This window comes from Syzygium oleosum, unplaced genomic scaffold (genome assembly GCF_021117445.2).
Source record: "Syzygium oleosum isolate NSW1041296 unplaced genomic scaffold, Sole_v2.1 Sole_v2.20, whole genome shotgun sequence".
NCBI lineage: Eukaryota > Viridiplantae > Streptophyta > Magnoliopsida > Myrtales > Myrtaceae > Syzygium > Syzygium oleosum.
In genome coordinates, this window is record NW_026607504.1 from 4,323,424 (window position 1) to 4,336,489 (window position 13,066).

General features: G+C 42.6%; 1 protein-coding gene and 1 pseudogene across 2 annotated transcripts in view; both read left to right on the top strand.

Annotated features, from left to right (window-relative positions):
* LOC130140585 (basic endochitinase-like) overlaps positions 1-13,066 on the top strand; it is a 48,342-nt gene that overhangs the window by 8,636 nt on the left and 26,640 nt on the right. The gene's annotated exons all lie outside the window — the stretch shown is intronic.
* Positions 241-3,499, top strand: LOC130140584 (endochitinase-like; annotated as a pseudogene).

Below are 13,066 nucleotides of genomic sequence, written 5' to 3' on the forward strand. Positions count from 1 at the left end.
GTATGCACACAAAATGTCAACTTTGGATGATTCGAGGAAGACCGTCACTTGCTACTCCTATCGGTTGAGTCTGTTGAAATAGTCCTTCTCTCTTTGTAATATATGGGTTTTGACCCAGTCAAAATAAAAAAAGGAAAAGGAAAGTGTTGACTCAGTCAACAAAGGGCGACCGAGAGCTCCCTCGGTAAGAAACAGAGGAAGAAAGAGAAAAAGGGAAAAGAAGAAGAAGAAAGAAAGAAGAAGAAGAAGAAAGAAGAGAGAGAGGGTTTGGTGCCAAAGGGGTCTCGCCAAGCCAATTCGACTTCGTAACGCAATGCTCGGTAAGTGCTCGCGTCTCTTGTTCGTTCAATCGGAGTATTTTCCGGGTTATGGCTCATATTTCAGAGTTATGTGATATTTGCGCGGCGAAGTCCGATTTTTGAGTCGTTGAGCTATGAATATATATAGAATTGATAGTTTAGGGTGTTGCGGGACGGTGGGATTTTACGGATCTTGATTTGGACTTACGGTTTGCCCAATATGAATTTTTGAAGTTGGTCGCGCAAGGTGAACAGTGCGAGACCAGCGGCTTTTAGGCCGATTTTCGTCGGTTTTCGGTTCGATTTTGGGACGGCCAAGTTGGGGTTCTTGTAGTGCTCTAAATAGGATTTCTATTGACTATAAGCTCGCTTGAAATGGGGTTCGGTGGAGGAATTTATGATGCGATCAGGTTTCGCGTTCAAGCTCCGCGTTGCGGACGGTTTAGATAATCCTTTTGGAGAAGCGATTTGTGAGCGCTTTTGAGTTGTCTTGTTAGCGTTTAAGCGTTGTTTAGCCGTTTCGTAGTTATCGTAGTATTTTACTTGATTTTGACGTCGATTCTCGTTTAATTGATAGGATTACGATATCGTCGGTCCGAGTAAGCGTCGTTGTTTGATTTTTGGGGATTCCAGGTGAGTGGTTCTATCTCTTCTATGAATTTCTAAACTCATGTCTTGAAAGCGGAAAAGACTCGATATATAATGAACTGTGAAAGAACATATTTGTTGCATAAAAGTATGGATTGAGCATTTACTACTTTTTAGTATTTGAGAATGATTTGGGAATCGTTTTGGAAATGATACATATGTGTATCGCATTATGAACTAGTTTATGAAATGAGTTCGGAAATGATTCAAGAAATGCTCTACGAAATGTATTTCTGGCGGATGAGCCGTGTTGCGAGAAAGTTAATTGTTTGGTTTATGCGATTGATTTTTTGGATTGGATTTCTGGTATTGGAGGACGTGAGTTTTGTGCTCAATATCACTGTGAACCCATTGAGTGGTTTGGGGGTATGCATACCGAGTCAGGATATCCTTCTGGGCCGAGCCACTGGCTTTGTAAGTGGAGACCTTGCCAAGGAGGAAATCTTGGTAGCCTTGTCACAAGGCTTTGTGTCGTGACCATGGTTAGATATTGAGCAATAGATTGATCGATGGAATGGACCATCGACATGTGATGTGATATGAGATTTATCAATGGAATAGACCATTGATGTGTGATTTGAAATTGGTCAATGGAATAGACCATTAACATGGTTTTTAATAGAGATTGATCAATGGACTTGACCATTGATGGTTGATTTGATATGGTGGTTTAAACGAGTATTTCTTAATTGTATGAAGTCTTGTTGAAATGAAATAACTCTTATGTGATTCTATATGTATTTGATATCTTGAGTTTGACTCCTGAAATTCTGGTATGGTTTTATGTATTCATGCATAGTGGTTGCTCGATCTACTTAGAAGAGATACGCACTGCTTACTGAGCTGTGGTTGCTCATCCCTCTCTTTCTCCAATCTTTTCAGGTTCTTTGGTTGGTAGCCGATAGAACGTGAGTGTTGTCGTGGGGATTTCTGGGTGATTTGAGGCTGCATCCTTCAGGTGGAAGGATGGCCTTGTCATCCCCCATCCTGATAGGTTTCGGGGTGTGACACTCTTCCTATAAATACCCACCAACACAAACCTCCGACTCCATCCACAAACACAAACTACCTTAAACACAACACATGATTTCGCAGAAAATGAGGTTAGGGTCATTAATACCGTTGCTCCTCCTGGCCTCGGTGCTCGGAGCCACCGCCCAGCAGTGCGGGAGCCAAACCGGCGGGGCCAAGTGTGCCGGGGGCCTGTGCTGCAGCAAGTTCAGCTACTGCGGCAATGGTCCTGCCTACTGCGATGATGGCTTCCAGATCCAGTGTACTCCTAGTGGCTTGCCGACTCCCACGCCGATGCCGACTCTCCCTCTGGCGGCGGCGGGGACATCGGCGGCTTGATCAGTCAGGACCTGTTCAACAAGATGCTGAAGCATCGGAACGACGGGAATTGCCCCGACAAAGGGTTCTACACCTACGACGCATTTATCATGGCCGTGAAGTCGTTCAGCGGGTTCGGGATGACGGGCGACACGGACATGAGGAAGCAAGAGAGTGCAGCATTTTTGGCTCAGACATCGCACGAAACCGCAGGTTTGATGACTTTAGTTTCGAGTCATTACTTGGTAGTTGCCTTGCGTTATTGAAGACTATTTCGTTGGCAAAAACAGATAGGGTTCTCCATTGTATAATGCATGGTTCCAACATATTTTTTACCAAGTATTTTATAGGTGGATGGGCAAGTGCACCGGACGGTCCATATGCATGGGGATATTGCTTCTTGCAAGAGCAAGGCAATCCTGGAGACTATTGCGTTGCCAACCAACAATGGCCTTGTGCTCCTAGCAAGAAATACTATGGACGTGGTCCTATCCAAATATCTTAGTAAGTTAAATAAAATCAACCTTTGATTTCAATATGTATAGCAGTCTCTAAATTCATCGTCACAGTACCTACCTAGACCGAGTCTGCTTATGATTTTCGCTCGTTATATATTATTGTATGGGCGCGAATCTGGTCAGTATAGGTTCGGATTTAAGAAAGATTGGTTTTCTTGGATTTTGATATATTTGGTTGATCAAGATTTTCCCCAGCAACTACAACTATGGCCTGGCGGGGAAAGCCATCAACTACGACCTCCTGAGCAACCCGGACGCGGTCGCGACCGACCCGGTCATCTCGTTCAAGACGGCCCTCTGGTTCTGGATGACGCCGCAGTCGCCGAAGCCCTCGTGCCACGCCGTGGTCACCGGCCAATGGCAGCCGTCCGCCGCGGACAGCGTGGCGGGACGGGTCCCGGGCTACGGGGTCATCACCAACATCATCAACGGCGGGATCGAGTGCGGGAAGGGCTCGAACCCGCAGGTGGAGGACCGGATCGGGTTCTACAAGAGATACTGCGACTTGCTGAAGGTGGGATATGGCAACAATCTGGACTGCTACAACCAAAGGCCATTTGCTTAGTTCTATTACTAGATCGAAGTCGTTGCTCACGTAGTGGTAATCAACAAGCTGAGATGTACTCGTCCTGCGTATTAAGCTGCGGCTGCTAGGTGTTTGTCCACACATGAAGGACTAAATAGAGGATATTGACCTTTCTATTATCTCAATGAAACTTGCCGAAGTTGTGCAGCATGGGCAACTAGAATCACAGTCTCTGTACGTCACGCGAACTTACCAGGAAACTAGAAACCTATGAGGCTTTAAAGTCAAATTTCACCTAGTGAGGACAGGAATCGAAATTGTGATGTTGGCCAATTATTTGAGCTGGGACCATCTAATAAACGGCAAACGCTATTGCGTCGGCAAGCATGCTTGCCGGCTAATGAATGCAGCTCTCGCGCAGGCGCTTTAGCATACCGACAACCCACCTCTGCGATAATTCACAAACATCACATGAAATCCTAGGGATACAAACTTTAGATCACGTGGGAGGGGGGGTGTCACGCAAAGGCTACTTCTATCACGAGGATTTTCCTTCTCGTTTTTCTTGTTGAAAACCAGATTAAATTGAAGCCAACGAATTGATAAAGATGTACAGAACGACTTCTTGGTCAACACCGAGGGAAGTCCCTGCGAAGCAAGTTGCGAGTTAAACGGGTCCGTCCACAACGATGTAGGCGACTAGGCGGACCCTGAAGCCAACCCTGCGGCGGACCAAAAGTCGAGTGCAGAGTAGAAACGCTTCAGAGGACTTCAAGTGCAGCGCAAATGGCAATTAGCAGCTACACAGAATCTCCACCTGAACCAGTCAACAGCGATTCCCTGGCGATGGCATTCTAGAGTAGCTCAACAAAATTGATTGCGAAAAGTTTTTTTACCCGTTCTTCGAGAAGCAACAAACTGATATCCCTCCCGCCTTCTCGACAATGACAGTAAGAGATGAGAGAAAGATCTGCCTTGCATGCTCCATTTATCTATCAGTTGCTACAAAGTTCAGTCTTCTTCAGCTCATATATTGGTACAAGAAACTCCTACTGCATAAATTTCACCAATTGAAATAAGGCGATCACATACATGGTACATAAAGCGATCGCATACATGGTAAAGGATTCTGGTTTCAACATTCGTCCAAGCAGTATACCATGGGAAATGAGGCACAACATGGCATAAAAGTTTGGATGTAAGCTTTAAAATCTGGGGAAGATTGATAAATAATTCTTGGGACTTCCACCAGAATAACAAAGCATAAATTCTGATAGAGTTTGATCTTGACAAGCAAAACTCGAGAAACAAATGGAATTGCCATTTCTATGCCGTCGCATCTCATGATAAATAAAATTAATGCCACTATACCTCCAAGAAAAACTCATTATATACGGCAAAAAAATTGAGAAAACAGCTATAAAATCTCTAAATAGGTAAATGGTTTTGACTTCTCTTCCAGTTCCTGTGCAGTGGGCAGCCATTCTAGATCATATATACTGCTTCCGGCACAACAAAAGTGGTATAAATTTCGGCAAGCACCTTTGCTGAAAGGATAAACTCTTTCGGGAATACCCCGGCAGATTGCATGAGAATTGCATGAAGAAGCTGTCTCGCCACGTCATCCGTGAGACAGTCCACCCAGCTCGCGACACGTGACCCTCCCTCTGCTCTGTCTCTCCGTCCCTCTTCGCGACCTCGCCCCCTTCGCTCGAAGCTCGACCCCCCATTTTGTCGTCTGCGTCCGACTCAGGTTTAGGGTTTTTCCCCCTCTTTCTCAAAGCGAACGCTCTCCCCTCTCTCTCCGTCTCTCTTCACGACCCCTCTTCACTTCGCTTCACGACCCCTCTTTCTGAGGAATTTCGAGGAACCAAAAGTGCCGGCGTCTCTCTTCGCGACCAAATAAGCAGCGGCCCTCCACCGTCGCCTCGAGGAGCCCATCAGCAACTCCGGCTCGTTGTCTCCGTCCAACGAGCGAAGATCTGCTGGAGGTTAGAGTTTTCCTCCTCTTTCGCGCTTATATTTGTTGGGGTTTGCGGGAATCAACCTATATTTGTTTGGTAATGTTCCGTTTCATGGATCAGTGTTTGTTTAGTTGGCATCTTGACTAGTTACTTTTACTGGATTGAGATTTTTGTTTGCTGGTGGTGTATTCCCTTAGTCAGCTAATTCCGCGTTTTTTGAAATTCAAACGGTCGTTGAGAGGCATGGGTTGAGAGCCAAAATAGAGTGGAGATGTATTAGATGAATGATGAATGAAAACAATAAGTCGTCCATGCATACGTTTGAATATATGTGCAAAAAAGAGAAGGTTGAGCTAGTCTTGTTAATTTTGAACGTTCTGAATGGATTTAAGTTGAGATTAGTATCATCAAATCTGAGTTCACCCATGTGTCTTCTCACCCTTTAGCCAAACACATGTAACCTGTTCGATGAATTTCCTATGAGACCTTGTTATAGATCAGTCCCTGTTATTGTTCAAATCTGAGCATGTATTGATGTACTTTATATACTAGCAATCGTTGCGTTAGCCATTAGGTGAAATTTTTTTTTAATATATTTCATGGTTGTCATGAATGAATCTGAACATGTATTGTTTGCCCTGTTCTATGTTCTTCGTGCGCTATTATGTGATGGCATGGAGTTGATGGATCGACTGTAAATCTGTTGGAGATGTATTAGATGAATGACGAATGAAGACAATAACTCGTCCATGTGTTCATTCGAATAAATGTCCAAAGCTAGGTCTTTTTTTCTCTGGGGTATTTTAGCTTCAGGCTGCAATTGCTTTCTGTATCTTAATAGTCAGTTGCACGTGTTGAGCAATGCTTTAGTCGAGTCAAATGCAGAGTCTGTTGCATGTGCTGAGCGATGGTTATAGAAATTTTGTTTGGGTTTGTAGGGATCGACATAGAAATTCTGTTGCAACATATTCATGATATTTTCACTTAGATGCAAGCATGATGTAAAACATTTATGCTCATGCGATTAGGTTCATTACTTTTTCCTCCCGAACACTCCCGGGGCATCCCGACCAACGGGGCATCCCAACTCCGAGGCATCCCGGCACACACCCGGGGCATCCCGACCTACGGGGCATCTCGACTCCCGAGGCATCCCGAAACACTCCTCGGGGCATCCCGACCAACGGGGCATCTCGACACACGGGCATCGTCACACACCACTAAATGGGCGACGGAATTAATATTATTCTCATGCAAGTCATGACAAGCAAGTATTTGCATGCATAAATCCGCTTTGACCCGTCCCATATCGAGCCATCACGGTTTTTTTGTACTTTAAAGCCATGAAATGCATAATCCGAGCAATTTAAATATGAAACAATACATTTCGAACTCAGAAGCAAACTCAGCTCATAAGCAAATTCGGGTTCAGAAGCAAATTCGAGTCATCAGAAGCAAGTTCAGACTCAGAGGTGGGTTCAGACTCAGAAGCGAATTCAGACTCAGAACCGGGTTCAAACTCAGAAGCAAAATCAGACTCAGAAGCGAATTCAGACTCAGATCCGGGTTCCGACTCAGAAGCAAATTCAGACTCAAAAGCGAATTTAGACTCAGATCCGGGTTTAGACTCAGAAGCGAATTCAGACTCAGAAGCGAATTCAAACTCAGAACGGGGTTCAGACTCAGAAGCAAGTTCAGACTCACAAGGCTAAAGTCTGAAGGTAAAGTTTGAATGGTAAAATCTGAACAGTAAAGTCTGAGCGGTAAAGTCTGAATGGTAAGGTATGAAGGTAAAGTCTGAACATAAGGTCTGAAGGTAAAGTCTGAACAGTTTAAAAAGTATACAAAACCAGATTTTGAGATTAAAAATCTGCCCAGTTTAAAAAATAAACAAAATCATCACTTTGAGTAAAACGATTTTCCATTTTGTTTAAACATACATAAACCAATAAGAAGAATCCAACAATCACCTCAAAATTAACACTTACACGTTCCGATTTAATCGTTTCGCTTGTCGATTATCGCCATACTTTAAGGAAACAAATCGCATCCATTTGAACGTGCACAGAACCAGCAAAATAGATTCAACCATCATCACAACCTCACTATTTCACGTCAAAATAACCTTTCTCAAGCAACCAAGTTACAAGTGCCAAGTAGACTTACTTAGCTTAAACCTAGAGTTTTCACTTACCTTGCACAGAATCTGAACACCCCAAAGGTTAAAACTCTTCCACAGATTTTTGGATCGGTGATGGTGAAAGTAGAAAGTGAAGGAGAGAGTGTGGGTTTGGGTGAAATGATCTTCGGTAATTACCCATACGAAGATGAAAACTGAGAAGTATACAAAGGGGTGGGTAAATTCATTGTATTCACATGTGGCACCTTATGTCTTCATCATGGCCAGGTGGAAGGAATCAATGGCTTAATCGTAGGAGTATTGGCCAAGGAAAATGATTACCCAAGGCTTAGGTGTCTAGCTTAAGGGGACAAATGACATTCGGTCAACTTTTCCCTTAATAACCACGTGAGAGAATAAGAGTCCAGAGGATATTTTGAGAAGATATGTTCCCCCTTTTTCCTTACGGCAATAACATTACTTAACCAAGATTAATCATTAATAATAATAATAATAATAATAATACCCACTAGTTACCAAGGCAACGGTAATTTAATTAACACCGCACTACGATTAACGCATACAACCAAATCCGCGCTTCGCGAAATACGATCCAACGAAAATTCCTACGCGTCCTCACGAATACTAACTCGAAAATAATACTTAGCTTTAAATCTAAATATCATTTTTAACATAGAAAATTTCTAACGTCACAAACATATTATTACGAAATTTCCGGATGTCACAACTCTTCCCCCCTTAAGAAATTTCGTCCTCGAAATTCAGAATTACCTGATCATTCAAAAAGATGTGGATATTTGCTTCGCATATCCTCTTCGCTCTCCCATGTTGCTTCTTCCATGTCATGATATTGCCACAAGACCTTGACCAACGAAATGGTCTTGTTTCTCAGAACTTGTTCTCTTCTATCCAAGATCCGTACTGGTTTCTCCACATAGGTTATTCTTTCGTCTACCTCGATCGTCTCAAAATCCAATACATGAGTAGGGTCTGATTCATATTTCCTCAACATAGACACATGGAAAACATCGTGAATATTAGAAAGTCTGGGTGGCAATGCCAATCTATAGGCCAAATCACCAATCTTCTCAAGAATTTCAAAAGGCCCTATAAACCTTGGACTCAGCTTGCCTTTCTTTCCAAATCGTGATACACCTTTCATCGGTGACACCTTTAAGAATACATGGTCACTAACATTGAATTCCAATGGTCTTCTACGTTTATCCGCATAACTCTTTTGTCGACTTTGAGCAGTTTTAAGTCAATCCCGAATCACTTTTACAACGTCTGAAGTGATTCGTACTAACTCTGATCCCGTTAATTTCCTTTCGCCAACTTCACTCCAACAAATAGGAGTTCTACAGGCTCTCCCATACAATGCTTCGAAAGGAGCCATGCCGATACTTTGCTGAAAACTATTATTGTAAGCGAACTCCACCAAATGTAAATGTTCATTCCAACTGCCTTTAAAGTCAATTATACAAGCTCACAGCATATCTTCCAATGTCTGGATAGTTCGTTCTAATTGACCATCAATTTGGGGATGAAGAGCAGTACTATATTGGAGTTTAGTTCCCAATGCAGTTTGGAGACTTCGCCAAAAGTTCGCAGTGAACCTTGGGTCTCGATCTGACATGATAGTTACAGGTACTCCATGCAGTCGAACTATTTGTTGGACATACAGCTCCGCATATTTTTCCAATGTATAGTCTACTCGCACCGCAAGGAAATGAGCAGATTTCATCATACGATCCACTATCACCCAGATGGAATTATGGCCTTTCGATGTCATTGGCAATCCTTGAACAAAGTCCATCGTCACATGCTCCCATTTCCACTCAGGTATTTCTAACGGTTTCAACATTCCACCCGGCTTATGATGTTCTGCTTTCACTTGTTGGCATGTCAAACATCTCGAGACATGTTTGGCAATATCCATCTTCATTCCATTCCACCAAAAATGTTGACGGAGGTTTTGATACCTTTTTGTGCTTCCTGGATGCACACTGTAATTACTTCAATGTGCTTCTGACAAAATTTCATTCCTTAAATCATTGTCATTAGGCACACAAAGTTGTCCATGAAATTTTAGAACTCCATCTTCTGATACCTGAAAGTCTGGCATTTTCCCTTCTAAAGTCTCTTCCCTGACTTTTGAAATCTCAAGATCGGTTTGTTGTAGGATCTTGACTCTTTGCACAATCTCAGGTTCAATTCTAAGAGTAGCTATCACATTTGAAAGACTACTCATATCAAATATAAATTCAGAATCTCGAGCCGCTTCAAGCAAGGTCCATTCCTTAATCATCATCTGGGCAACCATTTGGGTAGACTTTCGGCTAAGAGCATCCGCGACTTTATTCGCCTTTCCGGGATGATATAAGATTTCGCAATCATAATCCTTTAACAACTCTATCCAACGTCTTTGTCTCATATTCAATTCTTTTTGGGAGAATAGGTATTTCAGACTCTTGTGGTCTGTATAAATTTCGAACTTTTCCCCATATAAATAATGTCTCCATATTTTCAAATCGAATACAATTGCGGCAAGTTCTAAGTCATGAGTCGGATAATTTAACTCATATGGTTTCAACTGTCTTGATGCATAAGCAACTACTCTTCCATGTTGCATCAAAACACAACCAAGCCCCTTATAAGATGCGTCACTATAAATTACGAAACCTCCGGATCCTGCCGGTATCGTCAATATTGGAGCCGTAGTCAATCTTCTTTTAAGTTCTTGAAAACTTTGCTCACATTCTGTTGACCATTCAAACTTCACTTCCTTCCTTGTCAATTTAGTCAATGGAGCCGCAAGGCGAGAAAATCCTTCGACAAATCTTCGATAATATCCGGCTAGACCCAAGAAACTTCGAATCTCTGTTATTATTGTCGGTCTTGACCAATTTATTACTGACTCAACCTTCAATGGGTCCACCGATATTCCTTCACCGGTTACTACATGACCCAAAAATACCACATGATTCAACCAGAATTCACACTTGCTAAATTTCACATATAACTTGTGTTTGCGAAGTGTTTGAAGCACAAGTCTCAGATGTTGTTCATGCTCCTCTTGTTCTTTTGAGTATATAAGGATATCATCGATGAACACTATTACGAATGGATCCAAAAACGGCTTAAATACTCTATTCATTAAATCCATGAATGCGGCTGGTGCATTAGTTAAACCAAAAGGCATAACTAAGAACTCGTAATGTCCATATCGAGTTCGAAAAGCCGTCTTAGGAATATCTTCCTCCTTAATTCGCAATTGATGATACCCTGACCTTAAATCGATCTTGGAGAATACTGACGCCCCTTGCAGCTGATCAAATAAGTCATCGATCCTCGGTAGCGGATACTTATTATTGATCGTGACTTGGTTTAGTTGTCGATAATCGATGCAAAGGCGCATTGACCCATCTTTCTTCTTTACAAATAATACCGGTGCACCCCAAGGTGATGCACTAGGTCGAATAAAACCTTTGTCAAGTAATTCTTGTAGCTGCACTTTTAATTCCTTTAGCTCCGTTAATGCCATCCGATAAGGAACTTTGGAAATAGGATCTATTCCCGGAGCTAATTCAATGACAAATTCGATCTCACGCTCTGGTGGTAACCCTGGTAATTCTTCTGGGAATATGTCAGGAAATTCTTGAACTACGGGGATTTCTTCAAGTTTCATTTCTTCCCTTGACTGATCCCCTACAAACGCCAAGTATCCTTGACAACCATTGTCAAGAAGACGATGTGCCTCGAGCGTAGAGATAAGCGGCATTGAAGGATTTGCTCCATTTCCAAAGAATTCGAAACTAGGACAATTAGGGGGATTAAATTGGATTATCTTCCGATAGCAGTCCACGTTGGCTCGTTGCTTACGAAGCCAATCCATCCCCAGAATAACATCGAAGTCGTACATAGCCAATATGATCAAATCTACTATTTGATCATGTCCACTTATAGTGATCTTACAATCTTTACATATCAATGTGGACATAATTGTATCTCTTAACGGTGTAGAAATACAAAGGGATATTTCGAGCAGTCTAGGACTTAATCTAATCAATTTCACGAATCGTGCAAATATGAATGAATGTGTGGCACCCGTATCAAATAATGTATAAGCATTCTTGTTGCTCACAGAGATGATACCTGATATAACTGTCTTGGAGGCTTCAGCTTCCTCCTGTGTGACTGCGTAAACTCGACCTTGAGCTAGTGGCCTCGGGGAATTTCCCTGTTGCGAGATCTTGTTTTGAGATGACTGCTGTAGTTGTCGTGGAGGCGTGATACGTTGTTGCTTCATTACTGGACAATCTCTTAATATGTGACCTCGCTGTCCACACCAATAACACTCCTTTAAAGTTGGGCATGGCGTACCTTCATGTCGCTCGCCACAAGTGCGACATATATTATTAGGAGATTGCATATGCATCGCCGGTCGATTGTTCTGTGTGAATCCAAAACTTCCAACATTGTTCCTTTTATTTGGAACAAAAGGCCGTTTTCCAGTTTGCATGGGCCTCTTGTCACGATGAACATTAGGTTGGAAAGTTTGGCGATTGGGTCGTGCTTGGAAAGTCAATGTTGTCTCCACTAACTCCGCCAAATCGTTTTCTACAAGTTGTGCGCGTTCGTACAACTCATTATAATCCTTCAAATTCATGGGAACTAGCTTACTTCTGATATCTGGTCTCAAGCCGTCTCGAAATCTCTTAGCTTTGTCTTCCTCGTCTTCAACCAACCTGGGGGCGAACCTTGAAAGTTTTGCAAACTTGGCTTCATACTGGTCCACAGTCAAGTCATTTTGTTTCAGTTGCATAAACTCCATCACCTTTTTATCCCGGGCACAATCCGAGAAGTATTTCCCGAAAAATGCCTTGACAAAAACGCCCCAAGTTTCATTAATGCCGGTTGGAAACATGGTCCCCTTGGATGCCTTCCACCAGTGTCTGGCATTTCCTTGGAGTTGGTATTCTGCGAGGGCTATTTGGTCAACATCATTACAGTCTAGTAGATCGAATATCTTCTCCATCCCGTCAATCCACGCTTCTGCCTCTTTAGGATTTCCAGTTCCAGCAAACCGTGGTGGTTTCAGTTTCAAAAATTGTTCGACCAGACCTTGTAAACGACGTTCGCCATTGCCAGAGCCAGAGGCAGCTCGTTGTAGTTCCTGCTTCTCCATTAGACTTCTGACATTGGCAAGCACTTGAAGGATTCCTTACAATCGAGGATCCTTTTCTGCGTTGCTATCCGAACTCATCTTGCGATACCTACATATATTGCTTACTTAGCCACTAACTAATAAGTAACAGAAGTTACTGGTAGCGCAAATTCTAAGCGCACCTTATCACTCCATGGGTAAAACCTGCTCTGATACCAAACAGGCTGTGACGCCCCAGCACGTCACACGCGACACGTACCAATTAATATTATTAATAAATTGGCCAGCGCAAAATAAAGACTAAACATGAATATCACACAAATTTAGTCAAACTACTTTTTCTTCTCATTAATAAACCCTTGTCAGATTTACAACCCAGACAAAGCATCATATAAGTACAAAAAAAATAAAAACTGGGTAGGTCGGGGTTGCCTATCTCCAACTAGATCCTACATCCAAAAGTCTGCCTAAAGCC